Genomic DNA, 14,301 nt, shown 5'->3' on the forward strand with positions numbered 1-14,301 from the left:
TCACGCCTCCTCTGATTCAGATTCAGATTGTTCACCTTGAAATAAAATACATTAGAAACTTAGTAAAGGAATATTAATGAATCTCACCTTGAACCCGGGTTATGAATGCTCTTGCTGCATCTCTTGCATGGTCTGGCAAGGTGATGGTGGCACTCTGCTTCCGCATCCAACCATGCACAACATTATCCACCGATATGCTCATGCTGGGATCCCTTGGATTCAGCACCCATCTCTTTTCTAGGCAATCCTTCGTATATCCGGAACTTGGCTTGAACCACTCCACAGTTACATTGAAGGAGTTAGTTTCCGCGTCCTCCTCTGCATCAATGATGCAGCGCCCCACCCATATCATTTGTTTTTTATTACTGGGTCTGACAAGCACGACCATTCCTTTGCAGACCTGTACTGGATTGAATGCTGAATCCGGCTTCTTGTTCCTCGGCCCACAATAGTGATCCTCAACATCGTTATCTGTCACTGCATTTCCAGAGGACATTGTTCCGCTACTATCTGGTGCTCTGGGTTCTGGCCAAAAGGACTCTTCCAATTCTTCATATACACTCGGCCCATTTTGGATAGCAGATATAATCTTCTCCCAGTATTCGAGCAAAGGCTTGCACCTCTTAAAATAGGATTCTCCACCAAACACCAACCCCCTCTTCCAGAAGGCAATATGCTGTCTAATCCCGGCCACTATACTTTTCTGGTCTTTGAGTCCATCCGGGTGCATCGGCCGTGGGGAACCCTGAGGAATCATAGGTTCCTCAGTTATGGGATCTCTCTTGAAGAGTTCAATGCCATCCACTGGCAGCCACACTATGTCCCATTCTCTCATCTTGTACCTCATCACTGGAGCACCGTCACGCATGCTGAAATGAAACTAAAGAGGCTTGGAGTGGCCAATCAGCGTTTCGAATCCGTCCCTGATGTAGCCTCTTACAAACCCCTTAAAGTCTGGAACCTCTGTCACAAATGCAGCTTCAACAGTGCCTTTGATGTAATTTTGGAATTCATCGTAGAGTTGTGGGAGGGTGAGGACATTGGATCGCCGGAGGGACTCTGCCAGGTGACTGAACATGGCATCGACGTCTTCATGAGTGTGCCCAACCATGAGAAAGCCAAGTGTAACCGTTTCAAATATGCCTTTGGCAACAAGCATCGCCAAGTACGCGAAGACATACATGTTTTTGTTCTCACTGCCAGCATTGTCTGTTTGGAGCAGAAGATGGGGTGGAAGGCCACATCGGCCGCAAGAACTTCCTTGAGATTCTGCTTCGTTTGGATGAGGCTGTGCATTCACCGGGCGACCAGCCTCGTCGGAATGGCATGAGGCCTCACGTGATAACCCTACAATCTGACGGCCAACATATTCACTGGGATGGCATGGGGCCCCACGCGATACTGCAAGCCTTTGCTCCTCCTCTAGCTGAAACCTGTATGGGGTTCGATCGACAAGGGCCTTATGCAAGGGTTGGCCGTTCAGCTCAGTCTGCGCACTTTGCAGAGACCTTAAGTGTTTTGCTAGGGACGCAATCATCATGTTTGCACCCCCGCCACCCCATAGAGGTACAAAGAAGTTCCCATAATTCTGGGCACCATGCCCATGAGCGATTATGCCAAACAGAGACACAGGCAGCTGCATGGATGAAGAGATTGCCTTGGGGGCAAGATTGAGTCGAGGTAAGCACGTCTTTTTCTGGTCCATTTTGTCGTGGATGATGCAGAAGTAAGAGTCAGGTCTCTCCATGGAGAGAATCCTGTTATGATAATATGCAGTCCTGCAGCTTCTCTGCTCGATGTTGTGGTCGAGCCGCCTTCTAACCAACGTCTCTCGCTCTTGAGCGCTGCAAGAATTCTTCGACAAAGCCATTTTGATAGCAATGCACTCGTCACACTTTGAAAAGCTGGAGTACTTTCCTATACTCACATCCCTGAACCTGTTGCTCCACAATCTACTAAATCTAGATTGGCTCAGCTTCCTGTAGCCATTACTCTGGAGTTCCCGATTCACATCTTCCAATATGGCCCCCTTGGTATACATGGAAGGGAGAACTCGTTGGGTGTCTCGTGTTCCATCTTCCAAGAGGCAGGTTTTATGTGGTTGCTGCTTGCTACATGTGTCGACAAACCTCTTGAAGATTGCCTCTCCATATACAACATGATCCCTGGTTTTGTGCGTACCGTCGTTCCCATGGACTGCCTGTTGAACCCTTTGTTCCTCGAACTCAGTTTTGATTCTGTAGAATGTGCTTCGAGGGACTCCATAAATGATTCTCCATGCCTTCATGCAGACCAAACCCCTCTGGAAGACCATGCCCCCCACCTGATGTTCTGAAGCATCAACAGATGACCGTAATGCCTCATACACAAAATTGCGAGCTACCTTCCAGGACAATGTCTTGTATCTTGCTCTCTCCTCTTCAATAGCATCCCAATTAGCATGTTGACAGCACCTCCTCTTGCAACAAGCAACTGTCGAGACCATTCGAACCTCCATCGCCATTTTCTGCCTTTTCGGTTCGTTGCTCAGATCCCTTTGGCTGCGCTGTAGGAAGGTGTACTTTCTTTTCCCATGAAGAGATGTTCTGTCATCAGTTGTAGTGGTGTTTGATTGTGAATCCTTCACATTCTCAAACACTAAATGCCTCAATTTCCACTGCACAATGCTTCCAATAGTCAGACTGTTTTCTTCTGTGTCAACAACCTCTAAAATCGCAACTCCAATATCATCCCAGCCCAATTCTTGATTAGCAACCGCATCTCTTGGATCGACAACTGTGGCTAAGCCCTCAGCTACCACCTCCCCCTCGGGGTTGTTTAGAAACACCTTTGCCTGAATCCATGTAGCACGGTTCTTAAGATCCACGGAGGGAACATGCGTCGCACTTGCGCTGTCCCCAACATCTGCTTTCTTCTGCAGATTTTTCAAGGCAACAACAACATTTACCCCGACGACCATCTCTCCTCGTTCAATAGTGACCACATTCCCATCGAAGACAGTCTCTACTGATACAGCAGCATTGCCTTCCCCAAGCCTTTGACAGTGTATAACAAAGTTCCAATCTATAGACACAAGGGTCCCTTTTGCAACTCTCTTCCCACCATTCAAAATGTAAACCTTTTCCCCAACCCTGAAGGCCATTCTGAAAGTGCAGAAAAGAAGTTAAGACCATACAAAAAATGATTGGAGAATGGCCTAAATCATAACATACCAAATAGCATGAGGCCACATGCCATTATTCAAACATGCTATTGACACCCACGTGAAATTTCGCATTCACAAAATTGGCATGAGGCCTCATGCCATCTTGATATACACACAGCTGCAGGCAAGTAAAAACATACATGACAATACGCTAGCCATGAAATTGCAAGGGCCCAAGATGGCATGTGGCCTCATGCCATTTCTAAATGTGGTCCTAAACCATTCCATGGTGAACATACCAGGAAGCACAAGTGCCGAATATCAAGAGGAAGCGGTAGCCACACCAAAGACAGTGCCGCTCGCAACACCGCAACTACTCGTAGCGCCACTCGCAACACCGCAACTGCTCGTAGCGCCGCTCGCACAAACTGCCACTCGCATAAACTGCCGCTCGCAATGGCGCTTGCAATGCCGCAACCGCTTGTAGATGCATAAACCACAGCTCACAATGCCGCTTACACAAGCAGCGCTCACTGCGCTCAGCGGAACCAAGAACACGGCGCACAAAAATGATAGACCTAGGAATGAGTTCGAGAATTCAAAAATAACACACGCTTGAACGTCACATCAAATCCTCTGACAAACTAGATCTTATGATTCCTCTGACAAATTTCAAACTGAGTACCTTCTAGACTTTGCTGTCGGAGGTTGAACTTTGTCACATCATGTCCTTGCCTCGATCCAGCTGTGCCATGTCAGTGATTCGAACTTTGCCATGCCATGTCAGCGATCCGCGCCAAGATTATTCGCTGTGTAAAGGAATAATTATGCTGTGTGTGTGCCATTCAAAGAATAATGCTAGTCGAGCATTTTTTGGTGCATTTTTGGGTTCAAAATTGCATGAGCCCACACGCTATAAAGTTTACCTATACCAAAAATAGAAACAGCTTTATTTACTTGGGAATTTAAGTGGTTGAGGCATTTTTAAACTTACAAACACATGCCCTACTTACATTCCTTTGGTTGCTTAAAATTCAAAAATATTATAAACCTTTCTTTTTGCATTTTCAATGTTTTCAATTATGGTTTTTGATTTTTGCAGGACCAGCCTAGTAATCTATTTGCATCCCGTCATGTTTATAGCTATCTTTCGTTTGTCCTGAGATACATCTGCTCGGCATCTGCCTCTTACAGCATTTGCCCAGAAAGGGCATCTTTCTTCACGCAGCATTTGCCACATGTTTAGGGTTAGGGTTTAGGGTTTAGCAATTCAGTAACTTGATAAACATGCAAATACAGAACTTGATGCAAAATCCTTTGATATGTCACAATGCACCTAGGACGATAAACACATTTCAATAGAGAGGGTCCTTTCATTTCATAACTCTTTACGTAGATCTTGGTGAAACCAGAGTTAGTGAAGTTGGTTTCTTGTGATCCCGCATCTGATTGTGATGTCCCTTTGCAGTGTCAATGGAAAGGTCAATGCACACCAAACAATAGAATCTTGGAGCAAAATAACGGTCGGATCTATGGCAAATGCCCCTGAAACATTGTAAGGCTCGTGTGGTCTCATGTGGTGTCCGATCGAGATGCTTCTTTGCAGGGTCATCAAGAAGGACATTGTATACCATTCTGTAAAATCTAGTTGCGATCTAACGGTTGGATCTCCAGGAAACTCAAAACAATCTCGCGCGTGTCAGAATATTCTAGGAATATACTCCTATGTGCTCCTGAAAATGGCATGCGGCCCCACGCCATTCAAGAGATAACGCCAGATGACGCTGAGCATTTTTTGGTGCATTTTTTGGGATCAAAATTGCATGAGCCCACACGCTTGAACGTCACATCAAATCCTCTGACAATTTATTTAGCTGAACATCTAGCATTTTTGGAAATACAAGATGCTTTGGAATATCCAATCATGCATGGTATAAATATAGCGAGGGTATTAAATGATATCCCAATCATGATCTTTCTGTTGGATTTCGCGTGCATGCAGTCCAAGGAATTGCGGATTTCTTTTGGATTTCACGCATGCGCGCGCCGATCCAGAAATTAATGGTGGCGCCTAAGTCCGAGGAATGATGACGTGGCGGGATTACCAACCGTCGTGACATTTCGCGCGTGTGAGGTTAGGTTTTGCATTTTGCTTCGTACTCGCGCTCGCACACTCGCGCTCGCATCACGCTCCCACTTCTCTACAGGTTTCTCGTGTGCATCGGCGTCCACTTGCGCTTGCATCACACTCGCGCTCGTGTGCATCGGCGTCCACTCCAAGACACACCCAGTTTGTAACTTTGCCGCCAACTCCGCCGCCCACTCCGCCACCCACACGCAGCCCACTTGGCGTCCCGGGAGATTTCAGCGCCACTCTCCAACTGTAAGTGGCAAAGTAGCCTTGCTGCTATGATCCGCTGCACACACAGTGCACATTCGCCAACGAGTCCGGTTGTCACGCCTCCATTCGGCTTCAAATGGTAAGTCTTTTAGGCCAAGTAGAAAATGGCATGAGGCCATATGCCATTTAGTAGCAACATTGGCATGCACCGATTGGGCTCTCGAGTGCAGTCCGGTTACAGATGGCGTGTAGCCTCACGCCATCTTAGGATGCAGCCTCAAGACATCTGATGCAGTGGTGAATGGCGTGTGGCCTCACGTTATTTCCAGCTGCTAGCTTTTCATCTGTCAGCTCTAATTGTTGTGCATTTCTGAATAGGCGAGGAATTGCGTTCTTCTTCCAGCCACTGTCAATGTGGATGTAGAGAAGGGGGAGGAGTTCACTAGTTGGACTTTCGGGATGGAAGGCGAGGATCTGAGGCTGTACAACACAGATGGTGGGAGAAAAGAATGCATGGGGATCCTCATCCAAGTGACAGACACTCCATGCAGTTCCATGCAAGAATATGGACTGGCACTTGTGGTAGAGACAGCGTCTGCCTTCAAGATCCACCTTGCACATCCTAGCGGCTTCCCGGAGGGGGGCAGCGGCTATGAGGAATTCCTAGAGGGAGCCAGGGAGAGGTTGTCCAGGAGGCCCACAATTTCAAAGATGCTGCGGGTCTATGAAGATCACATGGAATCCACGGACCTCACCTACGGCGATGTTCAAAAACTATATTCCAACATTGAGCCGTTGAGAGTGCCTCCAGTTCGCGAAGCGAAGGGGAAGGGGGTCGATCTGGAAACTACCCCGAAGCAAAAAAGGGTGGTCAAGCTCAAGCTGACGTCCAGCTCTCCTCCAAAAAAGAAGCTACTCGGTGATGCCATTGCCTCGGGTTCGAACACTACACCCACCAAAAAGAAGAGCCGCAAAGAGCAGAAAGAGCAAGAAGAGGCAGCAAAAATCGTCGCAGATAATAGTACTTGTTACTATTCCAACAAAGTATATACAATCGACGTGAGCCGTATCGACATCCAAAGCAAATACAACCACAGGCTAGTATCTGATGAGTGGGTGGAGAAACTGAAGCAGAAGATGCTGGCAAGTCCAGTAACACCCGACATCACAGACGTGATCCCCTACTACCGAAAAATGAAGGGCGAGACGAGGTTTCTAGACTTGATCAATAGGAAGGTGTTGGACGATCAGAACATCCGGTTCTATGCCGTCTCCGGGCAGCATTCTAGCTTGGCGATGCAAGAGATAGTTGTGGATATTATGGTGGGCGAGGAGGTGAAGAAAGTTTTCAAGACAAGAGTTGTCCGCCTGATAAAAGGCAACTCGCCCCTCCGATCTATCATATACATTTCCCACGCGCAGAATGTCAAGCAAGAAACGTGCTACAAATCGGGTCTGCACGAGACATTGGCACAAACACGGAAGCTCTGGGTTCAACTGAAGAAGCCACAAAAACCAGGACAAGGACGTGCACTAGCAACTAGCGCCTGGCAGGTAAGCCTCGTTGCATGTGGCCTCACGCCATTTCCATTGCAGGAATTCTCGAGTCTTCTCTCAAAAACACTGGGAGTCAATGACACACTCAGCATCCATAACATTCTACTCGCGACAAAAGTTGTTTTTGACAAATGGGTAGATGTGCTGAGGAGGTACCATGACGGGGAGTTGCCAAACTCAATGGGTGTGGAGGACGGCCGGAAGCCCAATGATTTGAAGCTCAACGCCTTGCGTTTCTCGCGGTCTCTAGACGACGACGACCTTTTGACAGTGGCTAATGCTCTTCTACGTGGTGAGGTAGTCTTCAACAAGACCAAAATGACTCCCGGCCATATTGTGACATACGAGGACTTGTGCACGACTCTGAGAGCTCGTGCGCTATTGAAGGATTGGATCTTCGAGCAAGTGGCCGTGGAGAGGGTGAGCATCGACACCACGCAAGAGATGATGGAAGCGCTGGATTTGTCAAATGAAGACATCGACGAGTACGTGAAGGGGGCCCCCAAGTTCATCGATCTGCTGCGGGATGCCACGAAAAGTAAAGCTGAGAAGTTGGATTAGTATCCAAATTTCATTAAGATTGATGTCGACCGCCGGCTTCAGAAACAGCTCGACCCCGCAGCAGAGGCCTATCGAGAACCTTACCGGGTATACTTGAATTCGGATGAGGATCAAAGGTGGAGGAGCATCGTTTCCCGCGGAGATGAGCAGGTCAAGAACATCTTTTGTGTGATGGACTTCACAAACGAGGAGATCACTCATGCAGACGAAGTCAGCTCCATCATTGACTTAATGGTGGGACTTGCAGAGGTGGAATCTTCAGTCCACTATATGATCTACGACTCCGAATCCTATCACAAGTTCTGGAAGGCCTTGAACGAGGTGAAGGCTCGGTTGAAAGGCAAGGAGATGCAGGAAATCCATGGGATAATGGCTAAGAAGAAGATACCGACGAATGTCCGCATCTTCACACTCGCCCTTGTTATTGGTCCTGCAGCAGAGTGGGACTGGAGTGACTTCCCAGCTTCGTTCGACAAGGCCAATCGAATTGATCTGAGGGAGGTCAATTTACCCGTGCCTGAGGAACTGAAGACGGCTATGGAGCTTTCAAATCCAAAGAAAGCTCCAGGTGCAGCATGGGAAATGCTCAGCTGGGTCTTCAACGCAATAGCGAGTGGGTCACCTGCTTCCGACTCCAAGGGCAAATGCGTTGTCGAGTACAACTGCGGCGGACTATTCTTTCAAGCCGCACTACTCAAGGGTGTCCCGTGTGTTGCGGTGACAAACTCCATTGAAGAGGTGACTTCAATGGAGCATATAATTACAGTTGCCAAAGAAAAACAGTATCTTCTCTGCGAACCTGGTGAGTACACACTTTAAGTTTAAATGTTATCTCACAAGCTCTGTATGCAGGAGTGTGGCCACCCCCAGATGCTGAAACGGCGTTAACAGCTACTGTTGAAGATACCCATGTTGGGCCGAGCTCACAACCTGTACAAGGTAAGGTCACGTGAGGCCTCATGCCATTTTGATTATAGATCGTTGTGAATATTCAGACACGAGGACTGAAAAGCACACTGGTGGCGCATCGAAGAAGGACAAACAGACAAGCAATAGGAAAAAAGGAGGTACAAATTATATTTGCAATGGCGTGTGGTCTCATGCCATTCCTTGCAGGAGACACTTCTTCAAAGGCAAAACAGGCAAGCACCAGCCAAGCTCAAACTGACAGTGGTCATAAAAAGTGAAAGCACGTTGGACAGTCGTCGAGATCAGAGGCATTTGATTCGAAAAGGAAGAAGGGCAACGAAAAGATGATAGGTAATGCCTCGCGGTTATGGCGTGTGTGCTCATGCCATTCATTGTAGATCAAGGGCTGAGTGAAAGCAGGCAGTCACCACCTCCTGACTCAGATTCCTATGGCGGACTCCCCTTCCCCAATCTCAATGAAGAGGTACAATGGATGAGGGATGCTTTTCAAGTCAGGGCCACGTTTTTCTCATCTCGTCGTCTTCGAAGGGTGCAAGAACGTGCAAAAACCATGTTAAGACAGTCGGGTGAGGATACGGTCCTAGGTCACGCACTAAAACAGGCTATGGATGTCTTGTATTTTGAGATGGAGACTCGGCCAGATGATTTTCCCAAGATGGTCCTGGAAGAACAAGCCATCCAGCCTGAGCAGCCTATGGAAGAAATGCAGGAGGGGGATGAGGAGCCAGAGAAAGATAATGAGCAGGAAGAGCAGAAGGACGAAGAGGAGGACAAAGAAGAGGAGGACGAAGAAGAGGAGGACGAAGAGGACTTGGATGGTCCTCACAATGGTGACGATCACAATAACGACGACGACGACGATGATGACGATGGCCAGCCTGAGGTGGCCAAAGAGCAGCGGAGGAAGGTCATACAAGACAAACCATCAGGTAAATAATAGTACATCCATTCCTAACCCTTTACCATTTCTAACATTGTCCATGTAGGTCGCAGAGCAAATGGTAAGTAGAGATTATTCAGTTGAATTTACAAACTCTAGCCTTTAGTGTCGAGGAAGGATAGTGCCAAGTAAGGGTTGAAACGTATGTCCAATCCTTCAGAATCAGCAGTGCGCCCAAGTGATATCGGTCATAGTTCCTCAATAGCAGTTGATGGTAAATACAGTATAGTCGATTCAATGTGCTAATGAGTTTGTTTTTAGTAGCACGGGAGGATACCATCTCAATCGAAGGGAGATATTTGGACATGCATATGGATCCACCAGTGGACTCTACTTGCCTACAAGAGTCATCAGAGCTGGTGGAGGCTACTATCCATATCAACGCCAAGCAAGCTGACCACGCTCCACTTGATGCTGCCCATACCACTAAGTCAATCTTGTCCACGTATCCAACTGACGGTGACCAGGCGCCATTGGACCCGCATGAGGCCGCCCCAGCCGCCGAGCCGGTCGTATCCTCATTTCCAACGGACTCAATGTGTGCCCAATCGTCTGACTACGCGCCGTTGGAACCTCCCTACACCGCCCCTGCTGCCTGTTCGGTCATGTCCACTTTGCCAACGGAGGCACCAGCTGAAATGGCGTATGATCACACGCCATCAAAACCACCCCATGCCACTGTTGAGCCAGTTGTACCAGAGTCTACAGCTGAAATGGCATGTGCCCACACGCCATCGGATGCAATTGACCCCACATTGCAGAGGAGAGTATTTCCGCCCTTCACGTTTCCTTGACCAAAACCCTCTCAACGACCATCGGGAGCACCATTCGCTAATATTGTAGATGGTAAAATTGACTTGTACCATTTTTTATGCTGACGCATTTCATTTCAGAGTCACGGCGAAGGTACTGTATCATTTTTGATCTGAACGGTGTCCTTTTCTCCCATGAGCGTGGCTCGTCCTCGAATGTCATTGCACCCTCCAAAGCCTGCGGTCGCAAGTTGGTCAAAAGAGACAGATTCACATTAATCACACGGGAGAAACTGCGGGATCTAATAATGACCATGCGACACTTAAAACAGAGGGCTGGGTTCAATTTGCAATTGGGAGTTTGGACATCCATGATGCGCCACAATGCATTAACGTTGTTACAGATGATGCACGATCAGACGCGAGTAATATTACCATTTGACTTTCTCCTAACGCAGGAGGATTGCTTGACTATGGTCCATGTGAGGGGTAGCAAGCCCATCTTCGTCAAGCCAGAGGCTGTAGTGATGAACCGAACTGCTAGCTCAAGTGAAATCCTCATCATCGATGACTCGCCGATTAAAACTACAGCGAACACGCACACATATGCAGTGCACCCCATCTCTTGCAGTATGGAAACTAGGGAGAAGAAACTGTATGTTCTGGGGGACCTTGCAAAACGGCTTGGAGCGATGGTGATAGAGAACCGGCCAGTCCAGGAGGTGGCTGCAGAAATCAACCAAATGGCAGATGGAACGGTATATCAGAAGCCATTTGATCGGACAAACACCAGTCATCATTTATGGCATGTATATTGTCTAGCCAAGCACTATCCGCATCTCCATAATCTGCTCAACCGGATGGGTTCTTCGACCACTGAACATGAGCGTGGACGTATTAGAGAAGAGATGGCATTACTATTGGGTTTAAATCCTGATAGTGTGGAGAGTGATGAAATTCCAAGATTATTGTATAGGCGTTGGAGGAAAAAAATAACAGTCTGAGATGGCACGTATTTATTTAAAAATGTAACTTATTATGGCATGGGGTTCCATGCCATTGTATTAATATTAAAAGACAATTCTTTGAGAGGATTTGCATTATACTAGAAGTGTTACAGCATGTTATTGGAAGTCTACGAAATTGTTTTATTAATAAGGGGAAAGTAAAGATTGAATGGGGACTTGGGCTCCACTTAGACTCGGAGCAACTGAGCCAATATTAAAAGGATGGAAAGAAATTGGACGACGATGACAAGGAGAAGAGAGAGGTGAAGTAGTGGCAGGGGGAGGAGAAGTGATTGAGTAGACATTTCCTTGTTTAAAATAAAATGGCATGTGCCTCAATGCAGTTGAATTTTGTTATATTTATATACTATATAAAGGTTTGGAAACCTTATTTTACAAGTGGGATAATGACAATTCCCACTTTAACAAAATAGAGCTTAGTTCCATTTAGCCTTGCTATATTCATGTTTATTTTACTATTTATGTTCAACCTCATTCCACTATTGCATTTGTTCGATCTCATTATATCACTATACTCATCTTTACTTTACAATCTATATGATTTGTTTTTGTTCCACTACTATATCCATTAATTCTCACTCTATTGTCAAGGCCGGACTCTCAACTGTTTCCTCTACCCCCCTCCTTTAAAGAATTTTTTTTTGAAATGTTGGGGCAAAGAGGAGAGAACAAGATAAATTAAAGATGTGAAAGAAGAAAAAGTGAATAAAAAAGCATTAGAAAGGGAATTTTTAGTAATTGTCAATGTGAAAATAGGGAAATAAAAAGAAAGATATATGCTCAAAACTTGGAAAATTAAGAACTTTCTATCATAAAATACTTCAACCACCACTATATAAATAAAAAATTCACACTATTCAACCTCGTCATGAGATGGGAAAATCAATAAAAATGTTCACACTCTTAAGAAAATATATAAACTCCTTAATAATAATGGTAAAGCAAAAGCTCTCAATGGCACTAACAAGTGAGGACATGTGACTCAACCCTTGAAATAGAGAATAATCAACACTAGAATTGATCAAAGATTCTACTAATGAAACAAAAGTAAGATTTTCAACTTTATGCGCATACTAAACATCCAAATTAGTATGAGGAGGATAGAAAACACTCAACTCAACATTGTCAAGACCCCCAACAAGATCAAGACTGGAAAATGCTAAGACAAAGAGAAAAAGCTAGTGAAAACAAAGAAGAGGCCTTAGACTGGTGTTGATTCAGATTGTGGAGAAATGGAACAAGGCTAACCTATATATACTATAGGTTGATGAAGCTCCACCACTCTTGAATCGAGGACGGCCTAAATATAGCTGAGGTCGAGGAGGCGCCACATCATCATCAGGAATGTGGCTCGAGACTCAGGAATCGGGAAGTGTCTCGAGAGTCAGGAATAGGGAAGTGTCTCGAGAGTCAGGAATAGGGAAGTGTCTCGAGAGTCAGGAATGTGGTTTGCAGGTCAGGATTCCGGCGAGAGTCAAGAATGTGGCAAGAATCGGGGGATTCCTGACAGCACCCCCTCCTCAAGAACGAGTGGAACGAGGATGTGAACGAGAACGAAGAGGAGGATGAGATGAGTGGCGAGGGATGGGAGATGGAGAAAAAGAATGAGGACTGGGATGAGAAGGATAGCGGCGGTGGAAGTCCTGAACAAGGTCAGGAGAATGAATTAGGTTGTCCGCAGGTTCCCAAGTGTGTTCCTCAGGTCCGTAACCCTTCCAGTCCACCAGATAGTAGAGTTTAGACCGTGAAATCTTGGAATCAAGGATGTCCTGAACCTCATACTCAGACCCATCCTCGAGCTGCACTGGTGGAGGCGGAGGAATGACCTGATTTGGAATAGGACTGGGAATATAAGGCTCAAGGAGAGAGGAGTGAAAAACGGGGTGAATTTGATATGAGGAGGGAAGTGCAAGGCGATAAGTGACAGGATTAATGATGGCAATGATAGGGAAAGGACCAAGGCGTTTGAAATCGAGTTTTGGACAGGGCCTGGTGGTGGAGATATTTCGCCTGAGGAGCCAGACTTTATCCCCGATATTGTAAGGGGGACAATCCTGACGATGGACATTGGCAAATGTTTTATGAGATTCCTGAGCACGATGGAGGTGGAAGGAGATGGAGTTGTGGATTTCCTGGAGGTTGGAGATAAATGCCTCAGAGCGGGGATTTGAACGAGAGGATTCAGATGGAGAAGGAAGTGAGAGATTGAATCGGGGATTTCGGCCAAAGTTTGCAAAGAAGGGGGAAACTCGAAGAGAGGAGTGAACAGAGTTGTTATAGGAGAACTCAGCAAGTGGAAGGATATCGAACCAGTTATCCTGATGATAGTTGATGAAGCACCTCAAGAATTGCTCCAACGTCTGAATCGTTCGCTCGGACTGCCCATCAGTTTGAGGATGATATGCCGAAGAGAGGTTGGCCTTCACTCCAAGCAGCTGCAAAAACCGTTGCCAGAAATGAGAGATGAACTGAGGCCCCCGATCTGAAACCACATCTGTAGGAATCCCATGAAGTCGGAAAATTTCCCTGAATACCAGTTTTGCCATGTCCTCGCCCGAAAACTCCTTGGTACATGGCAAGAAGTGCGCCATCTTTGTGAAGCGATCCACCACAACTAAAATGCTGTTGAAGCCTCCAGAACTCGGAAGATCACTCAAGAAATCCATGGAGATGGATTCCCAAGGACCTGAAGGGACCGGAAGGGAACGAAGCAAACCTGAAGGAAGGTGGCGAGGTACCTTATTCCGGGCACAAGTGTCACAGGAGGTAACAAAAGCTTTGATGTAGTCGTCCATGTGAGGCCACCAAAAGTCCCGTGCAACTAGCTCATAGGGTTTTGCAATGCCAAAGTGACCAGCAATCGGGCTATCGTGGCACGCCATCAGGACCAACCTTCGAGCATCACCTTCAGGAACATAAAGCTGCTCCCCACGGTACAATAAACCATCTAAGAACTCGAACTCGTCAAATCACCGACAGTCGGGAGTCACTGGGTGTCCAGCCTAAAGATGGGGGAAAATGTCGCTAGCGAGATCATCGGATTGAAG

Source organism: Selaginella moellendorffii, unplaced genomic scaffold (assembly GCF_000143415.4).
Source record: "Selaginella moellendorffii unplaced genomic scaffold, v1.0 SELMOscaffold_11, whole genome shotgun sequence".
Classification (NCBI taxonomy): domain Eukaryota; kingdom Viridiplantae; phylum Streptophyta; class Lycopodiopsida; order Selaginellales; family Selaginellaceae; genus Selaginella; species Selaginella moellendorffii.